General features: G+C 38.9%; 1 non-coding gene across 1 annotated transcript; it reads left to right on the forward strand.

Annotated features, from left to right (window-relative positions):
• The first annotated feature begins 24948 nt into the window (after positions 1-24948).
• On the forward strand, positions 24949-25055 carry LOC126004603 (U6 spliceosomal RNA). Its single transcript, XR_007493873.1, has one exon. It is a non-coding gene; the product is annotated as a U6 spliceosomal RNA (small nuclear RNA).
• The last annotated feature ends 1134 nt before the right edge of the window (positions 25056-26189 follow it).

Below are 26189 nucleotides of genomic sequence, written 5' to 3' on the forward strand. Positions count from 1 at the left end.
CAAAGAGGGTCACTACTTACTGATCAGGGGAACATTAGATCAAGAAACACTAACCCTGGTCAATATCTATGCACCTAATGTAGAGTCAGCAAAATATGTGAGGCAACTACTGGCAAACCTGGAGAAACACATGAAGGGAAATGTGATAATAGCAGGGGACCTCAATACTCCACTATCACCACTGGACAGATCCACCAAACAGAAAAATAGCAAAGAAATAAGAGCTCTGAATGAAAAATTAGAAGATTTAGGGCTAATAGACTTATATAGAGCACTCCACCCCCAGAAAGCAGAATACACATTCTTCTCAAGCCCACATGGAACCTTCTCCAGAATAGACCATGTATTAGGAAACAAAGCCAACCTATATAAGACCACAAAGGTAAGGATCATTAGAAGTACCCTCTCAGATCACTATGCCACAGAGCTCAAAATTGAGGTCAAGAAGAAGCAATGGAGAAAAACTAATACCTGGAGATTAAACAACATGCTGCTCAACAACAGCTGGATCAAAGAACAACTCAAGGAAGAAATAAAAAAGATTCCTTGAGACAAATGACAATGAAGAGACAACATGTCAAAATTTATGGGACACAGCAAAAGCAGTAATTAGGGGGAAACTCATAGCAATACAGGCCTATGTCAAGAAACAGGAAAATAACAAAACCAACAGTTTAAAAGATCACCTCAAAGAATTGGAACAACAGCAACAGAGAAACCCAACCACAACCAGAAGGCAAGAAATAATAAAAACCAGAGCAGAAATAAACAGCATAGAAACTAAGAAAAGAATACAAAAAATCAATGAGACCAGGAGTTGGTTTTTCGAAAAAATAAACAAGATAGACAAACCACTGGCAAAACTCACCAAAAAAAAGGGAAAACACCCAAATCAGTAGGATCACAAATGAAAGGGGAGATATTACAAAAGAACCCCAAGAAATACAACATATCATGAGATCATATTATGAACAAGTATACTCAACTAGGCTAGAGAACCCAGTAGAAATCGATAGATTCTTGGAAAAACACCCTCTTCCAAGACTGGAAAAGGAAGATCTAGAAATCCTAAACAGACCAATCACCTCAGAGGAAATTGAAGATGTAATTAAAAAACTCCCTAAGAACAAAAGCCCAGGCCCAGATGGATTTACAGGTGAATTCTATCAAACATTTCAAGAAGAGTTACTACCACTTTTCCATAGGCTCTTCCAAACCATAGAAAAAACAGGAATCTTCCCCAACTCCTTTTATGAGGCTAATATCACACTCATTCCTAAAGAAGGCAAAGACACTACCAAAAAAGAAAACTACAGACCAATCTCACTAATGAACATAGATGCAAAGATACTCAATAAAATATTAGCAAACCGAATCCAGCACTTCATCAAAAAGATCATACATCACGATCAAGTGGGATTCATCCCAGGAATGCAAGGTTGGTTCAACATACGCAAATCAATCAACATTATACACCACATCAACAACATGAAAGACAAAAACCACATGATCATATCAATCGATGCAGAGAAGGCATTTGACAAAATCCAACATCCTTTCATGTTAAAGACACTCAGCAAAATAGGGTTAGAAGGAACCTTCCTCAAGATAGTTACAGCTATCTATGAAAAGCCTACAGCCAACATTATACTCAATGGTGAGAAACTAGAAGCATTCCCACTAAGATCAGGAACTAGGCAAGGCTGTCCACTCTCTCCACTCTTATTCAATATAACCTTAGAAGTCCTAGCAATAGCAATCCGACAAGAGAAGGAAATCAAAGGAATTCAAATTGGGAAAGAGGAACACAAGCTATCTCTTTTTGCCGACGATATGATGATATACATAGAAAACCCTAAAGAGTTCACAGTAAAACTCCTAGAAACAATTAACCAATACAGCAAAGTGGCTGGTTACAAAGTCAATACACAAAAGACAGTAGCGTTTCTATATACAAACAATGAAGTTGAGGAGAGAGAGATTAAAAATACAATTCCATTTAAGATAGTATCAAAAAATAGCAAGTATCTAGGAATCAACCTTACAAGAGAAATGAAAGACCTATACCAGGGAAACTTCAAAACACTTCATAAAGAAATTGAAGACGATCTAAAGAAATGGAAGAACATCCCATGCTCATGGGTAGGTAGAATTAACATAATCAAAATGACTATCCTACCCAAACTCCTTTATAGATTTAATACAATCCCTATCCAAATCCAGACACAATTCTTTAAAGAATTAGAACAATCATTCACAAAATTTATCTGGAACGACAAAAGACCCAGGATAGCCAAACAAATACTGAAAAACAAGAAGCTGGGAGGTATCTCCTTACCTAACTTGAAACTATACTATAAAGCCATAGTAATCAAAACAGCATGGTACTGGAACAGAGACAGGACCTCAGACCAGTGGGTCAGAACAGAATTCCCAGACATAAACCCCCAGGTATATAGCCAACTAATATTTGATAAAAAAGGCAAGAATCTGAAATGGAACAAAGAAAGCCTATTCAACAAATGGTGTTGGTACAACTGGAAAGCCACATGTACGAAAGTGAAAATCAATCCATACCTTACTCCTTATACAAAAATCAACTCAAAATGGATCAAAGACCTTGAAATCAGACCCGAATCCATAAAGTTTATCGAGAATAAAATAGGCAGAGCCCTCGAAGACCTATATATCAAAAAGGTCTTTGAGAATGGAGCACCAATGGCAAGAACGTTAGCATCAAATATAAACAAATGGGACTACATCAAACTAAAAAGCTTCTGCATGGCAAAAGAAACCCTACTTAATGCAAGAAGACAGCTAACAGAATGGGAAAAAATCTTTTCACTCGACATATCAGATAAAGGGCTGATATCTAGAACATACAAAGCACTCAGAAAGCTGAGCCCCCCAAAACCAAACAAAGCTATAAAAAAATGGGGAGATGAAATGAATAGACACTTCTCTGAGGAAGACAGAAGGATGGCCAACAAACACATGAAAACATGCTCACCTTCACTCATCATCAGGGAGATCCAAATCAAGACAACAATGAGATACCACCTTACACCAGTGAGGATGGCCCACATCAAAAATAATGGAAACAGCCTTTGTTGGTGGGAATGTGGTATGAAAGGAACTCTCATCCACTGCTGGTGGGAATGCCCCCTAGTTCAACACCTATGGAGGAAAGTCTGGAGAGTGCTCAAAGAACTCAGAATTGAGCTGCCATTTGACCCAGCAATTGCTCTCCTAGGCATATACCCACAAGATGGAAGGACATTCATTCCAAAATACGTATGCACCCCACTATTTATCGCAACACTCAGTATAATAGCCAAATCTTGGAACCAACCTAGATGTCCAACAACAGATGAATGGATCATTAAGATGTGGTACATATACACAATGGAATATTACATGGCAGTTAGAAATGATACAATCACAGACTTTGCAGCAACGTGGATGGACCTAGATCATGTTATGTTAAACGAAGTAAGCCAGAAGACAAAAGATAAACACAGAATGGTAGCACTATTCTGAAACACCTAGAACATATATTTTATACACAACTAATACCTAACAATCATATAACAGGGTTTAACAGGGTAGAAACTCCGAACACTGTAATAGTCAACATATATGTGGGAGCAGTGTCCAAAATACATGAAAAAGGAACAATGCAAACTCTTGACTGCACATTATACCACAAAGAAAACAGCAACAACAGAAACAGCAACATAGAGAGAACAGGTATGTAATCAGACTCCTACAACAAAGGCCCACAATAATCCCTTATAGATCGTAAACAGGAACACAAGTATAGAACACCACGGGAAATCACGGAATGCAGTGGCAACATACCATAACACTACGTTTTAATCCCTTTACCTTACTATATTTTAAATAACCTCTCAGCTTCTCTGTCCACAGGCGCCCTTAGATACAAAGGGCGGACAAACTAAGATGGCAACTCGGGATACCACACGAGATACCATACCTTGCTTGCACTACGAGATGGCCACGAGAAAACTCTTTAACATACACTTTATCTCTAGGTTAAACATCTTTTAGGAATTGAAGCACATGACCAGTCAGACCACCAAAGCAGTACCTGCGACGTACAGACCTAAACTACAGGCTCTAGTCATCGAACACATTCAACCAAACCAGCATTCCCTTGCTATTCTCTCCTTTCTTCTCACTACTTTTTTTTCTTTTCTTTTTCTCTTCTATTCTTCTCTTTACTTTTTTCCCTTTCTCTTCTCCCTTTCTTTCTACGGTATTTTCTCTTTTCTCTTCCTTCATACCCCTCCCATATACCTTCCCCTTTCTCCCCCCCTGAAATCCAACTATCCCTTCACCCCTCAATCCCATCCAGATCTCCCACCATATTAAAACTCTCCACCCTCAGTCCTTAATCTTTTAGGCATCAAGATCGACCTCCTACCCAATGAACCAGTACCCAGCACCCAGGCGAGGGGACACCCAGCCGAACCCACACCTCGTCTCCTGCAAGAAAAGACAGCCAACTCCCCTGTGGACTCATACTGCGAGACCCTCCCTACCAACTCCCCCTAACGTGGACTGTTTCTTGAAACCGGACTTAGGTCCAATAGTATCCCCAATGCAAGAACTCTTCCAAGACCTCCCTGCTGCAAATTTTTACCAATATGAAGAGGGTTAGGGGGTGTGATTAGAAGATGCCTGGGAACCCACACACCACAAGAAAAATCCAAAAGACAATGGGAAAACTGTACTTCCAACATAGGCATAAGACCTGTAATACACCACCACTTTACCTGTTCTCCCCCAAATGCAAAGTAGTCTTTTGCACCACTTTGGCCCTTTAAAAACTTCGCTAACTCATTTTATTTCTTTATTTTTTTTAATTAATTTATTTTTTTTTAAATGTTTGCCCTACATATACATTTGTGGGCACACACACTTTTATTTCCTTTTTTTTTTTTTAATCGTTTTTGGGTATGTGACCTATTTCTGTTATCCACTCTGTCCACCCCAAATACTCCGACATATAATGGAGCACCACTTCCCCCTGCAAAGGCACACTAAATAAAGGGGAAATCTTACATATTAAAAAAAAAGAGCTCTTATCTACTAGAGATAGAAACTCATAGTTTTTTACAATACAGGGATATCTCCTACCTTGAAAATATGTCATGTGGTATCAACTTAGACCTCAGGTGATTAGATATCATCCATCCAGCCTTGAACCCTGGATCCCAGACTTAGAAATGGCACAGCTCTTCACAACAGCTGCAAGAAACAAACTCATCTGGGACAGCCTTAATACTGCAGGGTCAACAACAAGGGCCAGCTCTAACATGATATCCCGACAATGAGGAAAATGTGAACAACTTGACCTTAGAGCAGTTTAGCCTACCTTACCAGCTAACGACAAGACAAAACCAGAAGACGTGGCACCCTTTGGTAGGTCCAAAAGCCAAGATCGTGATTTACAGAGGACTGGCTGCTAGAACCACGACCAGACTGTATACAGCTTGGGACCAACGTAAAAGCCCTAGTCTAGGGTTTGAACTAAGACCTGCACAATAAGCATGATCCCCAGTTCCAAAGGTCTGGCAGAGACAATTGTAACGGAAAGGGGCTTCTGGAAGAACAAAGAAAGACGCTATCCTAGATGCCTTCCTAGGTTCAGTGCAAAGACCAAGATCACCAACCACAGAAGATGGATTAAAATGGCACTGAGGTAACAGAACCTCTAGATTCACAAAGACTGACTTCACCATAAGTCCCACCTCAGGATATGTACAGATACTGAGACCTCTAAACACAGAGCTCTGATTGTACCACACTGGACAGAGCAGAAGTCTTCTACACACCAAAAAACAAACAAACAAACAAACAAAACCACCACCAGGAGTGTAATGATCCTGAGCAAAGACTAGAGCTGATCCCATGACAGTATACTCCAAGGAAGGAGAAACCCCATATCTCATAGTGCAAGTGAATTCCTTTTCGAATGACCCCAATATTTACTGTGCCAGGGCAGGAGAGAAAAAAACAAGAATACAAAAAACACAAAACCTTGGTTATATATATATATATATATATATATATATATATATATATATATATATATATATATATTACCTTCATTTATTATTGTTATTATTATTTTTATTTACCTAGCTATTTTGGTCGATTTCTCAGTTTGGATGTGATTATTGAAATTGTTGTCCCCAATTATTCTTATTTTTTTTTCGCTTCCTTTCTTTTCTTTTCTATGTGCTACGCCATGTTTCTTATTTCAAGACCACGGCGTGTTTTTTGTTTGTTTGTTTGTTTTTGTTTGTTTTTTGTTTGTTTTGTTTTGTTTTGTTTTTTAATTTGTTTTTTTTTTTTGTGGTGCATATCCTTATAGCTGGAGTCCTCACTGGATATTTGACACTTCTTTTGGTACTGGTGGAGTGTTTCACCTTCTTTTTCTCCTTCATTTCCCAAATTGATGATGAGAACCTCTAGAAGGATTCTGCCCATTTTCAGGGTATTAAACTCTTACCCCAGTTTATTTATTTTCTCTTTTTCAGGCAAAACCACGCAACTTGAACTAGCTACCCCTGCCCCTACTTAGAGGGGGAAATAAGGGAGGCATCAAGACCAAACTGATGCAAGACTACTAAGTAGTTGGTTAGAGACAGAGGGGACCACATATTCTAGCCGCCCTGGGGGTGAGGGAAGAGGAAATGGGAGGTAGGACAAAAACGGAGGTGTAGGGAGGACAATTTGGGGATGGGAATCCCCCCTGATTTTATGTAAATATGTACCTAAAATATTATTGTCAACAATATGTAAGCCACTATGATCAAAATAAAAATTATATTAAAAAAATCATTGCTTCTTGTTACCCCACCCTGAATTTATGTGTAGCGACCTGAGACCCACCCATTCTGGGAGGGGTCTTGGAATAGGTAGATAAACCCGGAAGCCAGGGGATTAAGGGTCTTTTGCCTTTTGGCCCTGCTGGGCTCTCTGAGGGAGATGGCTGAAAGAGGATAAGACGCAGGGCAAGCCTAGAATGGCTGTATGCTTGAAAGGTTATGAGATAGGCCACACACATGTGGTGGCTAGGGCCTAAATAAAGATGATTCTTCCTGAAGCCTGCCTGTGAGTGAGTGCCATCACTCACAGCCATCCAGCCTCATCTTTAATTATGTAATGCAAGAGCTTCTGGCTTGGGGGACCATATGGGACACCAGGGATTGAACCGAGGTACGTTCTGGACCAGCCACGTGCAAGGCAAAAAGCCCTACTGCTGCGCTATCACTCTAGCCCAAATGTTTTGTTTTTATTGCTGACTACCAATAATAAAATGACCTTTTATCTATTTGTGTCTTGGTTGTGTCATTTGGCTTAATACACATCAAGAATTAAACCCACTGAGTTCAATAACAATTTCATTGGAACCTAGATAGACCCTACTTTGACCTTTATATACCAATTATCTTGAACAATGAGTAGCAGCAGCTTGGCTTGTCCTGGCTCATCTGCACTATCAATGACACAGAGATGGGCAAAAGAAAACTAAGATTTGGCACCTGATTCATTGGTGCACTGCCAATGCCTCAGATTAAGTTGCTTTTCAGTCTAGTTATTACCATATATGACTCATTATTACCACATGCACCTCTGCTCACTTGTAATAGTGAATTTCATATTGGACAGAATACAATTTATAAAAGATAAAATTTTATACAGAACTCATCTAGTCTACTATTTTTTATATATTTTTTGCTTAGTCTTAGAAAAAGTGTTGGTCACCTGCGCTTTAAATTTTTTGAGAAAAATTAGGCTGCCTAACCTATAATTTCTTTTTTTCTTAAAACTGAATACTTTAATCCATCTGCCAGTAGCCCACACACTGGCCACCCAGGGTCATCTCTAGAAGGCATTGACCCCACCTAAATACATAAATAGGATTACATAAGGAAGGTTTTTAGGGAGGTGCAGGCTTTCTGATGATCTTTCAAATAATTGGGTGGGGCTGGAGCGGTGGTGCTGGAGGTAAGGTGTCTGCCTTGCAAGCCCTAACCTAGGGCAGACTGCGGTTTGATCCCCTGGCATCCCATATGGTCCCCTATGCCAGGAGCGATTTCTGAACGTATAGCCATGAGTATCACCGGGTGTGCCCACCCCCAAAATAAAAGATTGGCTATTGTCTAGGGTACCCTCCTACTGTTCCTTTGTGTCTTTTCCTGATAGGCTACGTGGTATGGCCAGGTAGCTTGGGGCAATGTTAATTAAAATAGGCTCTTGGAAACCTAGCATGTGACTTACACAATGTGGTCCTTACAAAATGGCATCCTCCTTGTTCAGAACAGAAGAGAACCCTGCTATGTGGCCTTTACAAAATGACTTCCCTCTATTTTTCAGAACCCAGGACTCCACATTCCCTCCTCTTCTTATGGACTTGAGTCAAATATTTGGCTCTCCTTGAGGTTCCTAATGTTTTCCCTAATTGTGGGCACATACTGGATTTTAGCACAAGCATCTTAATTAGGGAAGTTTTCCAGGATGATTGAACCACTGTTCTTACCAGGTGGCAAAATTTTCATCATTTTGCTCCTGCAAACTAGCCTTTATCTTTTGCAACATCTCATGGATAACCCCTGACTTGTTAGCATAGAAACAACATAGAAAAAACATTGCTCCCAAGAGTCCTCTTTCCTTCAGGAAGGGTAAGTCTAACTCCCACCTGTCGTGGAGAGCAACTTTAGCTAGAGAGGCAACTTGTTCTTCTAACATCACAATGTTTAAGCAGCATGTCTCCCCTGATAAGGGAGGTCACTCCCACACCAATTTCTAGAAGATCTGGAATAAGAAGGGGAATTGGCCTCTTTTAGTGGGGATGATAACTCTGTTCAACTTGTTTCCACACACCTTCTCCAGCAAGGTATGATACCTGGGGTAGGAGAATGACCATGATGCATAACTCATCTTGATTTGCAAAAACAGTGGCAACACACAGGGAGTCGGTCCCTTGTTACACATGGCAAGCCATGATTCAGTCCCCATTGGAGATTATATTCCCATGCAGCTCTATTGGACTCTACAGTCTCATTGCAACAGTCCAGGTGAGGGGAAGGGAGCCTGGTGGCCACTCCAGGAGTGGGTAAGTGGCACATACCCATCACTGTTATTCCCTACAAGGTGATCCTCCCCTCAGTCCAGGGGAAGCCAGTATCTGATATTTAGAACACTGCTCCCATTCCCACTCCAATGAAATATAGGGGTCTATCTTTGGCCAGCACCAGTCAGGTGGCATTAAGATAATGGTAGGCAGTTTATTTTTTTTTGGGGGGGAGGCTGCTTTTATGGTCCTGAGTGCCTCTTTCCCTTCAGTTTATTAAACCAAGAAGAAGTGCAGGGTAGTGGAGCTTTACTGGCATCTAAAACCATGTTGAGATGCCAGCACCCTTCTGCCTCTCTACTCTGCTGTCCTGCATTTTCGGCCTGATTTCACCCTTGGTGCGGCTCATCAGCCAGCCTGCCTTCCTGTGAACTTTCCGGGGAGTCTGCCTTCCCGTGAGCCTTCCGTGGAAGTGAGTCGACACGCCCAGAAAGGGAGGAGCCACTGAACTTCGCTGGATCTCAGATGCCAGCACCGTTCTGCCTCTCTACTCTGCTGTCCTGCATTTTTGGCCTGATTTCATCCTGGGTGCGGCCCATCTGCCAGCCTGCCTTCCTGTGAGCCTTCCGTGGAGGTGAGTTGACACGCCCAGAAAGGGAGAAGCCAGAGGAGCACGGTTGCTCCGCTCCCCTTCGCGACGGTGCACAGCATTTAGCCAATGAATACAATCACAACACGTAGAAAAACACGCAGTACTAGTGTGACAATGGGGAAACAACATGGGCCAGTGCCAGACATAGAGAATGAAGATGGCAACTCTGATGACTTGAACATGATCAACCACCTAGTCAGTCTCTCAGATAAGGAGTTTAGAGTTGCAATATGGAACATGTTCAAAGAACTCAAACAAAGTATAGAAGAGAAAACTAAAAAGAATCAGGAGAATATGAAGATAGAAATGAGAAAACTCCAAACGGAAATTTCAGATCAAATAACAGGTCTGAGAAACTCAGTAGATGAATTGAAGAAAAACATGTTTGAGATTTCCCACAGGTTAACAGCAGCTGAGGATAGAATCAGTACACTGGAAGATGAGATACATAACAATTACATACAGCAGAAGAAATTGGAAAAAAGCCTCAAAGCAAATGATCAAACAATGGAAAAATTACTCAAAGAATGGGAACAGATGAAAATAGAAGTCTATGATAAGCTCAACAGAAACAACTTAAGAATCATTGGAGTCCCAGAGACTCAGGAAGAAAATCTCCGGGAAGAATCAACAGTCAAGAACATCATTAAAGAGAAACTACCAGAGATAATGAATGCATGTGATCAAATCCTGCATGCCCGAAGAGTGCCAACTAAAAGAGACCCCAGAAAAAACACCCCAAGACACAACCTAGTCACAATGACGAATCCCATAGATAGAGACAGAATTCTGAAAGCAGCAAGATCGAAAAGAGAAATTACATTTAAGGGAACATCCTTGAGATTTACTGCAGACCTGTCACCACAAACACTCAAGGCCAGAAGGCAGTGGTGGGACATAGTGACAAAACTCAATGAAATAAATGCTTTGCCTAGAATACTGCACCCAGCAAAACTCACTTTCAGGTTTGAAGGAACAATACATAGTTTCACCGACAAACAACAGCTCAAAAACTTCACAGACTCAAAACCATTCTTAAAAGAAAAACTGAATGGCATACTTTAAGACAAGGCTTACCAACAGACACACCAAACTTTAATATAAAGATGGCACTAACTCCCAGGACAATTCTTTCTCTCAATGTCAATGGACTAAATGCACCAGTTAAGAGACACAGAGTGGCTAAATGGATCAAAAAACTCAATCCAACCTTCTGCTGCCTACAAGAAATGCACCTGAATAGTCAGAACAAACATAGACTCAAAATAAAAGGCTGGAGGAAAATCATCCAAGCAAACAACACCCAAAAAAAAGCAGGAGTGGCCATATTAATATCAGATGATGCAAACTTTATACTTAGGAAAGTTGTAAGGGACAAAGATGGACATTTTGTATTAATCAAGGGATATGTACAGCAGGAAGAAATCACCCTCCTAAACATATATGCACCGAATGAGGGGCCAGCAAAATATTTAATACAACTGTTGACAAATCTGAAAAATAATATCAATAACAACACAATAATTGTGGGAGACCTCAACACGGCATTGTCAACACTAGACAGGTCAACCAGACTGAAACCCAACAAGAATATACTAGACCTGAGGAGAGAAATGGAAGTAAGAGGCCTAGTAGATATATACAGGACACTCCACCCCCAGAAGCCTGGATACACATTTTTCTCTAATGTACATGGGACATTCTCTAGGATAGACTACATGTTAGCACACAAAACATATCTCCATAATATCAAGAGGATAGAAATTTTGCAGGCTGCCTTTGCTGACCACAAAGCCCTGAAATTATATATAAACTACAAAGGGACACAGAAGAAAAATTTTAACACCTGAAAGTTAAATAGCCTCATACTGAATAATCAGTGGGTCCGAGATGAAATCAAAGAGGAAATCAAAACCTTCCTGAAAACAAATGACAATGGAGACACAATTTATCAGAACCTATGGGACACAGCAAAAGCAGTACTGAGAGGAAAATTTATAGCTTTGCAAGCACACATCAGGAAAGAAGAAGGGGCATACCTGAATAGCTTAATGACGCAGCTCATAGAATTAGAAAGTGCTCAACAAAAGGATCCAAAAATAGGGAGGCAGAAGGAAATAACAAAGCTGAGAGCAGAAATCAATGAAGTGGAAACCAGAAAAACCATCCAAAAGATCAACGAAAGCAGAAGTTGGTTCTTTGAAAAAATAAACAAGATTGATAGACCACTGGCAAAACTAACAAAGAAAGAAAGAGAGAGAAACTTGATAACTCGTATTAGGAATGAAAAAGGAGAGATCACTACTGATATGGTAGAGATTCAAAGGGTAATCAGAAACTACTTTGAGAAACTCTATGCCACTAAAAATGAAAACCTGGAAGAAATGGATAAATTTTTGGAATCTTATAATCTTCCACGATTGAATGAAGAGGATGTAGCATATCTAAACACACCCATTACTATTGAGGAAATTAAGAAAGTAATCAAATGTCTGCCCAAAAACAAAAGCCCAGGCCCAGATGGATTTACTAATGAATTCTTTCAAACCTTTCAAGAGGAACTACTACCAATCCTGGCAAGACTCTTTCATGAAATTGAAAAAACAGGAAAACTTCCAAATAGCTTTTATGAAGCCAACATTATCTTGATACCTAAACCAGACAGAGATGCTACGAAAAAAGAAAATTACAGACCAATATCGCTGATGAATGCAGATGCAAAGATCTTCAACAAAATCCTGGCAAATAGGATTCAATGCCTCATTAAGAAGATCATCCACTACGATCAAGTAGGTTTCATTCCAGGAATGCAAGGCTGGTTTAACATCCGTAAATCTATCAACATAATACACAACATCAACATCAAGAAAAATAAAAATCACATGATCATATCAATCGATGCAGAGAAAGCATTTGACAAGGTCCAACACCCATTCTTGATCAAAACTCTCAGCAAGATGGGAATGGAGGGAACCTTTCTCAATATAGTTAAGGCCATCTACCACAAGCCAGAGGCAAATATTGTCCTCAATGGAGAAAAACTGAAAGCCTTTCCTCTAAATTCTGGCACAAGACAAGGCTGTCCTCTCTCACCACTCCTATTCAACATAGCACTGGAAGTACTCGCTATAGCGAGTAGGCAAGAAAAGTATATCAAGGGAATCCAGATAGGAAAGGAAGAAGTCAAGCTCTCACTCTTTGCAGATGACATGATACTCTTCTTAGAAAACCCCAAAGACTCTATCAAAAAGCTTCTAGAAACAATAGACTCATATAGCAAGGTGGCAGGCCACAAAATTAACACACAAAAATCAATGGCCTTCCTATACACCAATACTAATAAGGAAGAAATGGACATTAAGAAAACAACTCCATTCACTATAGTGTCACACAAACTCAAATATCTTGGAATCAACTTGACTAAAAATGTGAAGGACCTATACAAGGAAAACTATAAAACTCTGCTCCAAGAAATAAGAGAGGACACGCGGAAATGGAAGCATATACCCTGCTCATGGATTGGCAGGATTGACATCATTAAAATGGCAATACTCCCCAAAGCACTGTACAGATTTAATGCGATCCCCCTAAAGATACCCATGACATTCTTCAAAGAAGTGGACCAGGCACTTTTGAAATTTATTTGGAACAATAAACACCCTCGAATAGCTAAAGCAATCATTGGGAAAAAGAATATGGGAGGAATTACTTTCCCCAACTTTAAACTTTACTACAAAGCAATAGTTATCAAAACAGCATGGTATTAGAATAAAGACAGGCCCTCAGATCAGTGGAATAAGCTTGAATACTCAGAGAATGTTCCCCAGACATACAATCATCTAATTTTTGATAAAGGAGCAAAAAATCCTAAATGGAACAAAGAAAGCCTCTTCAACAAGTGGTGTTGGCAAAACTGGGTAGCCACTTGCAAAAAATTGAACTTAGACCCCCCAGCTAACATCATGTACGAAGGTAAAATCCAAATGGATTAAAGACCTCGATATCAGCCCCAAAACCATAAGATATATAGAACAATACGTAGGTAAAACACTCCAGGACATTGAGGGTAAAGGCATCTTCAGGGAAGAAACTGCACTCTCCAAGCAAGTGAAAGCAGAAATTAACAGATGGGAATATATTAAGCTGAGAAGCTTCTGCACCTCAAAGGAAATAGTGCCCAAGATACAAGAGCCACCCACTGAGTGGGAGAAACTATTCACCCAATACCCATCAGATAAGGGGCTAATCTCCAAAATATACAAGGCACTGACAGAACTTTACAAGAAAAAAACATCTAATCCCATCAAAAAATGGGGAGAAGAAATGAACAGACACTTTGACAAAGAAGAAATACAGATGGCCAAAAGACACATGAAAAAGTGCTCCACATCACTAATCATCAGGGAGATGCAAATCAAAACAACGATGAGATACCACCTCACACCCCAGAGAATGGCACACATCACAAAGAATGAGAATAAACAGTGTTGGCGGGGATGTGGGGAGAAAGGAACTCTTATCCACTGCTGGTGGGAATGCCGTCTAGTTCAACCTTTATGGAAAGCGATATGGAGATTCCTCCAAAAACTGGAAATCGAGCTCCCATACGATCCAGCTATTCCACTCCTAGGAATATACCCTAGGAACACAAAAATACAATACAAAAACCCCTTCCTTACACCTATATTCATTGCAGCACTATTTACCATAGCAAGACTCTGGAAACAACCAAGATGCCCTTCAACAGACGAATGGCTAAAGAAACTGTGGTACATATACACAATGGAATATTATGCAGCTGTCAGGAGAGATGAAGTCATGAAATTTTCCTATACATGGATGTACACGGAATCTATTATGCTGAGTGAAATAAGTCAGAGAGAGAGAGAAAAACGCAGAATGGTCTCACACATTTATGGGTTTTAAGAAAAATGAAAGATATTCTTGCAATAATAACTTTCAGACACAAAAGAGAAAAGAGCTGGAAGTTCCAGCTCACCTCAGGAAGCTCATCACAAAGAGTGATGAGTTTAGTTGGATAAATAACTACATTTTGAACTGTCCTAATAATGAGAATGTATGAGGGAAATTGAGAACCTGTTTAGAGTACAGGCGGGGGTCGGGTGGGGAGGAGGGAGACTTGGGACATTGGTGATGGGAATGTTGCACTGGTGATGGGTGGTGTAAAAAAAATATACATGCCTAGATCTATGTAAAATTAGCTTAAGCCTTTGACTGCATAACACCTGTGTAATAGTAAAAAAAAAAAAATAAAACCATGTTGAGCTACTTACTTCCTCCTTCTTATTTGCCTTAACTGATGCTTTCCTAATAGGAAGTTAGTCTGAGCATATTCTCATACTGATATCTGGAGCAGAAATATCTGGTTAATAACACTTTTCAAACTCTGCCTGAGACCTCCAGCCTTAGCCTCAGGGTCTGGCTCCCTCTGTGCTACCAAGTGACACATTCCTATACTCTTCAGAGAAAATCTCTCTCCCCCACATTTTGGGGAACTCTATTCTGGACAACCATAAAAAGAGAATGTTCTCAGGGCAACTTATCTATCCCAGGATCCAAACTCATGGGTTGGTACCCACTTATTTTAACACTTATACCTCAGTAGGAGGATATCTTAAAGAGCATAACCAGAAACCCGAAATCACATAAGTAAAAGTTTAGAAGAGGGATAACCAGGGTTACACTTTGACCCAAAAACCCTCTACCCACTGCTGGAAGTCCTGCAGTCACCACACAGTCACAGCCACAGTCAGCAGGAACACCAGGACTATCTCCCTTCTGTCCTGGTTCTGGGAGCTTAGTCTGCAAGGGAGACCTTCTTTTCCAGGCTGTGACTCCATTATGAAGAGAAAAAAGGATTCTGCTTCTTTTTCAATTCTGCAACTTAAACAGCTTTTGGGGTGGAGAGAACAAGATAGAGCTCCCAAAATCCAGTTAGTTTTCCTATACTGGGTCAAAACGAGATGAATAAATGCCTCCACACCTGATGCTAATTCTTTTACCCTTATCACTCCCAGAGGAAGACATATGGTTTGCTCCTTCTTTCCTTATATAACCCATCCTCTTTAAATGTTAGTGTCTGGTTAATTCTTTCTACTAGCCCCAACATCTGGGATACATAAGCCTAATGTAATTTTCAATTTGTGTCAGTGGCCTTAGCTAGTTTAATTCTCATGACCCTTTTTTGCCCTTATTCCCCTGGAAGCTTCGCTGATGACCTTCATGTTCCATATTTTCCCTAGAGATTTTACCACCTTCGAAGTCATGAAAAGGGAGCGAGTCCATCTTCTGTAAATTCTTCAGGCTGGCAAAGGCTGTGGTCCCTGTCTATAAGAAGGGGGTGATACCTCATGCTACCTTGGCTCCTAATGAGAAATTTGATCTGTTCAGTTCTGTAGTTGCAACACCTGAAAAGGATCATATCAATTAGACAGGAGAATATTACTTAAACCAGTCAGGCCATGGAGCAAAAAATGGTCCTCTCTATCATTGGGAGGACAGAGCTCCCTCTGAAATGATAACATAGAAGTTAACACTTAAGGGTTACCCACGCTTGGTTGATGTAAAGATAAGGTCAGTTCACTTTGATCTTAAGGATGGCCTTGGGCATCTCAACCTCTATAGGAAAACCTCTAATTTCTTTATTCACGGTCTCAGAGATTGTATCAGAATTTGCATCCTAATAAATTTGGAGAGGATTTGGTATGCCTAGACCCAATTTATTGGGTAGGCTCATTACTATACCATGGCTATTAAAAATTGATGTGCATTATTTTGGTAATCTAAACTGTTGGTTTATTAGTGTACTATTGAATTGTCAGTTAATAAACACTTAATTTTTGAGTATTATGGGAGATTAATTTTCTATCCTGTATCCCAAAACTGAATTTCTACAAACCCCAGCTTTCATTCTTTAAGACAGACTCTTAATTGATAGTTATTTTACTATATTTTCATGAAGAAAAAATGATCTCATATCTGATATAACTTAATAAATGAACTAGGTTGGGGCCGGCGAGGTGGCGCTAGAGGTAAGGTGTCTGCCTTGCAAGCGCTAGCCAAGGAAAGGACCACAGTTTGATCCCCCAGTGTCCCATATGGTCCACCCCCAAGCCAGGGGCAATTTCTGAGCGTGTAGCCAGGAGTAAACCCCTGAGCATCTAATGGGTGTGGCCCGAAAAACCAAAATAAATAAATAAATAAATGAACTAGGTTAAATTTTAATTTTTTCAGTGTTAAGGATATAGTATAGGGATTACGGCTCTTGCCTTGTCAGCATCTGACTCTTGTTTGATTCTCAGAACAAAATATTGTCCAATTATTACCAGGGATAATCCCTGAGCACAGAGCCAAATGTAATTCTTGAGTAGTATCAGCTACCAATTCAAAACTCATGAAATTAGGATATGAAGTAAAATAAAATACAAATGTTTAGTTAGAAAAATATTTATCTGAAGTTATAAGTAATTGGGTAAACAATTTTACTTATAGACAATAATTGGCTTTAGGAGATTACTTTTGGTACAGTTCTTAAAAGTAATTGTTGGCCATTTTTAGGAGACTAAGGAGTATGGGGAATTAAACCCAGGGCTTTAGTACATGAATTCAACATCTACACTATGTAAAATTTTACATACTATCATGAGTAAATATCATTAAATTCTAATATTCTTATTTATCATTGAAATATGTTTGTATAAATACAGCAAAAATATATTTCATCTGTATAGAGGTTGTTCTATTAACAAGTCTTTAACTGAAGTTTTAGAGACGATAATGCTTTATGATTCAATAGGGTTCAAAAAACCAACAGTGGGAAATCACCCTGATACCTTTCTTATGGGGTTCCCATTTACTAAGAAGGTAAAAATGTAGCTCAATGTGTAAAGTGACTCTTAGGCATACCAGAAACTATACAGTATTAGTGAACATAAAAAAATGATTCCCAGAATAAATAGATGTATGACCTATGACTTTTACTAAGAGAGTGGCTAGATCTTGTTATCTAAACTCTAAATCCAAAGCCACATGAACATTAGCATCTGTGCAAATACATTCCTAAATATTATTCCTATTTTTAGGCAGGTGAGACGTGGTGCTCTTATTTCTCAGACAGTATACAACCTCAAAAGTCATTAACCCAAAAGGAGTACTAGTTGACATTTTTCAGCATACTCAAATATAGGAAAAAAAATATAACCTGAAAATCAAATGTTGACATTTGGTAGCATCAATTCAATAAATTACTTTTCAAGTAATGTAGAATCTAAAACTCCATCTATAATGCCCCTAAAAGCAAAGAACATTGGGAAAACTGAGGAGCTCAATTGCAATTATAGAAAGGAAGAGAAACTTACTTGAATTTACAAGCCCATCATAGCACTAGAGTTTGGTTGATGAGGACCTAAAATCGACACTCAATGAACTAGTGACAGAAATTAAGGTAGTACTACCCAGCAATATTAAATAGTCAATAAAATAAAAATTAAACCAAAACAAATCTTTTCAGAAGGTGAAAAAAATCTATACAAATGGAATCAAAGGAGCTAAAGAATACTCTAGTGAGACAAGTTCATGATCTGGAGAATGAAAGGGCTTGTGACCTGCAGCAGGAGGAGTTGTTATGGGCTGAAAATGGAGTTTGGATTAAAAAGCCCGCCCCCTTTTTTAATTATTTTATTTTTAAAAAAGTATCACATTTTTGACATAACTAAACATAATACATTTGTTTCAGGGTAACAGACAGCAAAACTATTAAGAAATAGGAAGAGAATAGAGAATTTTAAAAAAGGAAAAAGGGGAGAGAGTTCATTAGCAGTTATATTTGTGAAAATTATTGTATCACCAATAAGGTCATTAATGTAATAGCCAAAGGTTTAGTATGATACCATTTATTTCCCTCCAGAGATGGGAAATGCACTTAATGAAAAAAAGATATGTGTGTGTGTTTGTCAATTGTTGTTTTTGCAGGCACAGTAAAATATGGAAAAAGTCGGAAATAAACACCTTTGGCCTTAAAAACAGGGAGATCTTACTCTTGAAGTACTTTGGCATAAGACCAACACAAGGCTCCAGGCATACTCAATTGTCCAACACCCTAGTCATTCTCAGTGGTCAGCTCTTCAGTTTCACAGTTGTGAAACTACAGGTGTCGATAATTATAGATTCTGGTTTTTGTACAGGACCTGTGTGAAAGACCAGGAGGTGTGTAGTGTTTTCTGGTTCCCTCTCTCCATTAGTTAACATTGCAGAGAATCTTGTCCTAAAAGCACACTTTTGCTGCTGTTGCCTGGTTGTCAGGGTGATATAAGAACTGTTTCTTGGAGTAAGTCAGTATCATGGCTGTAGTAGGGCCTTCCTTGATAAAATTTATGTTCCTGGAACTAGTGTGGGAAACCATGTTTGTTTCTGTAGGTGGTATTCTTTTTGAACTAAACAAAAAGAGTGAGCCCAGACAAGAGCATGGACAGAGAAAAAAAAAAAAGACTGGTGATTTGCAGCCTTGCATTTTTTTCTAGTCAAGAAACCTCACCACAACATACTTAAAAAAAAAAACAACCCTCTAACACGCTACAAAAGTAAAAATGAGAAAGCAATGCAGAACATCACCACACTTATTAAATGAAAATTATAGTTCTGAAAACCCAACTACCATCAACCATCTATATAGCCTCTCAATTCAATAATTTAGGGAGAAATATTAGAGATGTTTGAAGAACTCAAACCATGAAATGTACAGCCAATAATATTCAGAGGATTTGAAAGTAGAAATAAAAACCTTCAAAGAGGAGCTGGAGCAATATCACAGTGGTAAGGCATTTGCCTTACATGCAGCCAAACCAGGACAAATGATGATTCACATACCAGTGCCCCATATGGTCACCCAAGCCAAGAATGATTTCTGAGCATATAACCAGGTGTAATTCCTTAGTATCATTGGGTGTGGCCCCTCTCCAAAAAAAAACAACTTCAAACAGAAATATGAGAAATGAAAAACTAGGTAAAATAAAAAATTCATGGGAAAGCCTTACCAGCAGAGTAATAGCTACTAAGAAAAGAGTGAGCTGCAAGAATAAGATGCAGGCCCAGAGAGATAGCACAGCGGCGTTTGCCTTGCAAGCAGTGATCCAGGACCAAAGGTGGTTGGTTCGAATCCCGGTGTCCCATATGGTCCCACGTGCCTGCCAGGAGCTATTTCTGAGCAGACAGCCAGGAGTAACCCTTGAGCAAAAACCAAAAAAAAAAAAAAAAAAAAAAAAAAAGGAATAAGATGCATAGCACCTCCAGCTAACAGCAGAAAATATTTTAAAAGGCCTTAAAATAAATGGACATAACCTGGAAATAAATGTTTAAAATAAGTGAACAGATGACAATAAACCTTTAGGATAAATCCAACAGGAATAGTGTAACAATTATTGGGGTCTCAGACAGGAAGGAAGAGAACACCTATGAATAAGCAACCAACAAAGACATCATCACAGAAGTTTTCAGAAGTGTAGAGTGCTTTCACCAACATTCTGCACAACTAGAGTACCAGCTAAAAGAGATCCAAATAACAGCAGATGGAGGCACGTCTTAGACATAATGATGAAAACCATACATAGAGATAAAATACTGAAAGCCGCAAGACCAACAAAGAAAATTAAATACAAAGAATTATACTTAAGAATTACAAGAGATTTATCACAAGCAACATTCCAGAAATAAAGGCAGTGGTGAGATACAGTAAAAAAAAATTCAATAAAATTAATGCTTTTCAATAAATACTTTATCTATACACACTTTCATTTTGGTTTGAAAAAAGTATGCACTGCCCCACATATAAATAACAGCTCAGGAACTTTAAATTCAAAGCCAACTTTAATATAACTAAAGGGAATACTTTAAGACAAGATAAACAACACAAACTCACCAGACTTCTACCAAAATCAAATAGCACAAAATCCCATAACAAATATTTTGTTCAAAATAAATGGATTAAATGAATCAACTAAATGACACATAGTGAAAATGTGGATCAGAAAATTGAATCCAACATTTTGCAGACTGTAAGAAACACATTTGAATATTCAGAATAAACAGAGACTCAAAGTGAAAGATTGATATCAGACCTGAAACCAAAAGGTATATAGAACAACATATAGGTAAAACACTCCATGACATTGAGACTAAAGGCATCTTTAAAAAGGAAACATCACTCTCCAAACAAGTGGAAGCATAGATAAACAAATGGCAATATATTAAGCTGAGAAGCTTCTACACCTCAAAGGAAATAATGCCCAGGATACAGGAGTCACCCACTGGGTGGGAGAAACTATTCACCCAATACCCTTCAGATAAGGGCCTAATATTCAAAATATACAAGATACTGACAGAATTTTACAAGAGAAAAACATCTAACCCCATCAAAACTGGGGAGAAGAAATAAACTGATACTTCCTCAAAGAAGAAATACAAATGGCCAAAAGACACATGATAAAATGCTTCACATCACTAATTATCAGGGAGATGCAAATCAAAACAACTATGAGGTAGTATTTCAAGCCACAGAGTCTAGCACACATCACAAAAAATGAGAACAAGCAGTGATGGCAGGGATTTGGAGAGAAAGGAACTCTTATTCACTGCTTGTGGGAATGCCATCTAATCCAGCCTTTATGGAAAACAATATGGAGATTCCTCCAAAAACTGGAAATTGAGTTCCCATATGATTGAGCTATACCACTCCTAGGGATATAGCCCAGAAACACAAAAATACAATACAAAAATCCCTTCCTCCCACCTTTATTCATTGCAGCACTATTTACAATAGCTAGATTCTGGAAACAACCAAGATGAATGGCTAAAGAAACTGTGGTTCTTATACACAATAAAATATTATGCAGCATCAGGAAAGATAAAGTCATGAAATTCTCCACCTATTATGCTGAGTGAAATAAGACAGAGGGAGAGATATAGACACAGAATAGTCTCACTCATCTATGGATTTTAAGAAAAATTAAAGACATTACCGTAATAAATCTCAGAGACAATAGAGTTAAGGGCTGGTAGGGCCGGAAGGACGGCTCACAATATGAAGTCACCACAAAGAGTGGTGAATGCTGTTATGGAAATAACCATACCAACAACTAGCATAACAATGTTAAAGAATGAGAGAGGAAGAATGCCTGTCGCGATATAGGCAGGACGGGGCATGAGGTGGGGCTTTGGTGGTGGGAATGTTGCACTGGTGAAGAGCGGGGGTATTCTGTATATGACTGAAACCCAACTATGAACATGTTTGTAATCATGGTGCTTAAATAAAGATTAAATTTAAAAAAAAAAAGAAAATAAGTAGTAAAGATTATGGTTTTTCCTAGAAATGTTAAGAGTAAAAGAGTTAACAACAGATGTAAAAGGCAGTTCTCTTGGACACAGCAGGGAAATGCACCGGACTAACAACTCTCTAATTTCTAGGAATCCTCTCTTTCCTCAAGGTGCAGGACTCTAAGGACCCCTACACATTCAGCTGACTCAATTTTTAAAACCAGAATAGAATGAAGATCATCCTTATGTACCAGCTGACAGAGGTGTCTGCAGGATGACTGGTAAGAATTAACACCTGAGTTATTTATTGACTGTACCTAGTCTCTTACTCAAACTGTAGATGGAGGATTTGAGAGTCAACTGTCACCAAGGATCCCTCCCGTAGACTTAAATTTATGTGATTTTTGAATTGTGCCTTTGCTTAAAAAGAACATTGCTTTGGCTCTTCTGTACCCTGCCTGCTTAAGAAAGTTAGCTGCTGAAAACAAAAGGAGAGATAGAATTGTGAGCCATTAAAAATAATAAAATATGGGGCCGGGCGGTGGCGCTAAAGGTAAGGTGCCTGCCTTGCCTGTGCTAGCCTTGGACGGACCGAAGTTCGATCCCCCGGTGTCCCATATGGTCCCCCAAGCCAGGAGCAACTTCTGAGCACATAGCCAGGAGTAACCCCTGAACGTTACCGGGTGTGGCCCAAAAACAAAAACAAAAAAATAAATAAAATAAAATAAAATGTGATATAACATAATATCTAATTATAATATTCTAATTATATACAAACAATATAACAGAATATAATACTATAATTAAATATAATACATATAATAAAAATAAAATAGCACCCTTAAATAAAAAATAAAAGAAAAATACTTTTTTGCAGTAATTCTCAGATACAAAAGGATGAGGGCTGAAAGGTCCAGCTCACTATATGAAGCTCACTGCAAAGAGTGGTGAGTGCAGTTAGAGAAATAACTACACTGACAACTATCATAACAATGTGAATGAATGAATGAAGTAGAAAGCCTGTCTCAAATACAGGTAGGAAGGAGGGAGATTTGGGACACTGGTGATGGGAACGTTGCACTGATGAAGGCAGGTGTTCTTTATATGACTAAAACCCAACTGCAATCACATTTGTAATCAAGATGTTTAAATAAAAATATTAAAATCTCATAAAAATAATAAAGTAGCAGGGAGTTGGATCCATAGCACACAGTGGCCCAAGTTAATCCCTGGTATTGTATATGGTCCTCATACCCTTCCAGGAGTGATTTCTCCATGTAGAGTCAGGAGTAAACCCTGAGAACTTCTGAGTGTGCAAAACAAGTACACCCAAACAAACAAACAAACAAACAAAACAAAACAAGCAGTCCTTTGTTCTTAGGAAAATCAAGTCCCCCTCCCCCCAAAAGAAACCTCAAAAAACAAAGACAACAAAAAGAAGTAGAAAGAAAGGAAGGAAGGAAGGAAGGAAGGAAGGAAGGAAGGAAGGAAGGAAGGAAGGAAGGAAGGAAGGAAGGAAGGAAGGAAGGAAGGAAGGAAGGAAGGAAGGAAGGAAGGAAGGAAGGAAGAAAGAAAGAAAGAAAGAAAGAAAGAAAGAAAGAAAGAAAGAAAGAAAGAAAGAAAGAAAGAAAGAAAGAAAGAAAGAAAGAAAGAAAGAAAGAAAGAAAGAAAGAAAGAAAGAAAGAAAGAAAGAAAGAAAGAAAGAAAGAAGAAAGAAAGAAAGAAAGAAAGAAAGAAAGAAAGAAAGAAAGAAAGAAAGAAAGAAAGAAAGAAAGAAAGAAAGAAAGAAAGAAAGAAAGAAAGAAAGAAGGAAGGAAGGAAGGAAGGAAGGAAGGAAGGAAGGAAGGAAGGAAGGAAGGAAGGAAGGAAGGAAGGAAGGAAGGAAGAAAGAGAAAAAGGAAGGAAGGAAAAATACACTAGCGAGTCATAGTAGCAAAATTCACAGAAGGAAAATTATATAGATGAATGGTAAAACAAATTTCAAACCAGCATGGAAAGAAAGTAGAAAAAGAAAATAGGGTCAGATAGGTGGCGCTAGAGGTAAGGAGTCTGCCTTGCAAGAGCTAGACTAGGAGGGACCGTGGTTGGATCTCCTGGCGTCCCATATGGTTCCCCCACCCCCAGCCCCCCCAGCCAGGAATGATTTCTGCGCACATAGCCAGGAGTAAACCCTGAGCAATTTCTTTCACTTCCCTAATTCTCTTTCTTCCTTCCCTGTTGCAGTAACTGGATTTCCATTCTATTCAGGATAATTCTTCTTTGTTGGTGCTTGTCAATTTTTGGACAGAAAACACCTTTGGATTTAAGCACATTTTGAATTGGTCCTTTACCCTACTTGTTTTCTCCCTAGGGGGTTGTCTTTAGCTTTCCAATAAAGACCCTAAGTCTTAAGGAGAAACTGCTTTCAATTTCTTTTCCACAGCTGGTAGATGGATCTCCTAGTATATCTTGTTAACGAGTGGAAGGCTTGTGGTGGAAGTCTCTGAACGTGTTTTTATCTCCTTAACTATGTGTGGATTATATCCTGTGTCGCTTTGCTTCCAGATCCATGTCTCTCCAATACCTTGGGTCTGGGGATGAGGCTTTTACTTCACTTCCCTACTTCCAGTAACATACTCAAAATACTTCATAGGTTGGTTCTCTTCGCCAGATACATTTGCAGGTCTTTCGGTAATCTATTCTGCTTAAATAATTATATTATTTAAAAAAAAGAAAGAGAAAAAAAAAAGAAACAAGAACTAAAATATCATCACATATAACTATTTTTGTCAAAATTCTAAATAAATTTAGAAAACTAAAAAACAAAAAACGAACTCAAAAGATGGTGGGAAATACAATGAGAGAAAATATTAAAAAAAAAGTACTCGCTTTGGCAGCACATATACTAAAATTGGAATGATACAGAGAAGATTAGCATGGCCCCTAAACAAGGATGACATGCAAATTCATGAAGCATTTCATATTTATTAAAAAAAAATCAAGTAGAGCCCTCACTTTGTCCCATAGAGAGAGAGATAGTTTATTATAGTATAGAGGTCTGGGCTTAAATGAATATGAGTTAACTCAATGTGCTACAATATTGGGTTTTATTGTTGTTGTTATAAACTATAGGCTCAGCAGTGTAACTCAAAACCAACATTTTTGTTTGTTTGTTTGTTTGTTTGTTTTGGTTTTGGGTCACACCGGTGACACTCAGGGGTTACTACTGGCTATGTGCTCAGAAATCGCTAATGGTTTGGGGAACCATATGAAATGCCGGGTAATCAAACCTCGGTTTATCCTAGGCTAGTGCACACAAGGCAGAGCTTTACCACTTGTGCCACCACTTCTGCCCCTAAATACAACATTTTTAAATGTAGAGTGTTGGTGAGGATTGTTGTCCATGAAGAGATAATATGAAGATACAAGGTGTATTAGACTCACTTTGTGTGAGCCTACTCATATTTGATCCCTGAATTCAGTTCCAGAATTAAGTCCCAAGTAAAGTGTAGCTCAGCACCCCTCGGACAATTTTTTTTTTTTTTACTTTTATTCTTTAAGGGGCCAAAATGTTAGTACAGCAGTCAGGATGCTTGTCATGTAGGAGAATAGCCCAGGTTGACTTCAAGCTACCACATAGTTTCTTGAACACCCCACCAGGACTGATCACTTCATCCAAAGCAGCCAGGAGTAAGCCCTAAACAAAACTAGGTGGGCTTTTATAATAAAAGAAACTAGGGGCCGGGCGGTGGCGCTAAAGGTAAGGTGCCTGCCTTGCCTGCGCTAGCCTCGGACGGACCGCGGTTCGATCCCCCGGCGTCCCATATGGTCCCCCAAGCCAGGAGCGACTTCTGAGCGCATAGCCAGGAGTAACCCCTGAGCGTCACCGGGTGTGGCCCAAAAACCAAAAAGAAAAAAGAAAAAAAAAAAAAAGAAACTAACATTTAATAGCTGAAGCAAAAATATCTGTAAGATTATGATGGACTATCTCATTTATCAGACCATGATGAACTGTCTGCTTTATCAATTAATTATTAAAATTTTTATAATGATGATTATATTGCTTCACAGGAATGACTAAATTATATTACACGGATAGAACCTTTTCTATGAGTGATCTTT

This window comes from Suncus etruscus, chromosome 3 (assembly GCF_024139225.1).
Source record: "Suncus etruscus isolate mSunEtr1 chromosome 3, mSunEtr1.pri.cur, whole genome shotgun sequence".
Lineage (NCBI taxonomy): Eukaryota > Metazoa > Chordata > Mammalia > Eulipotyphla > Soricidae > Suncus > Suncus etruscus.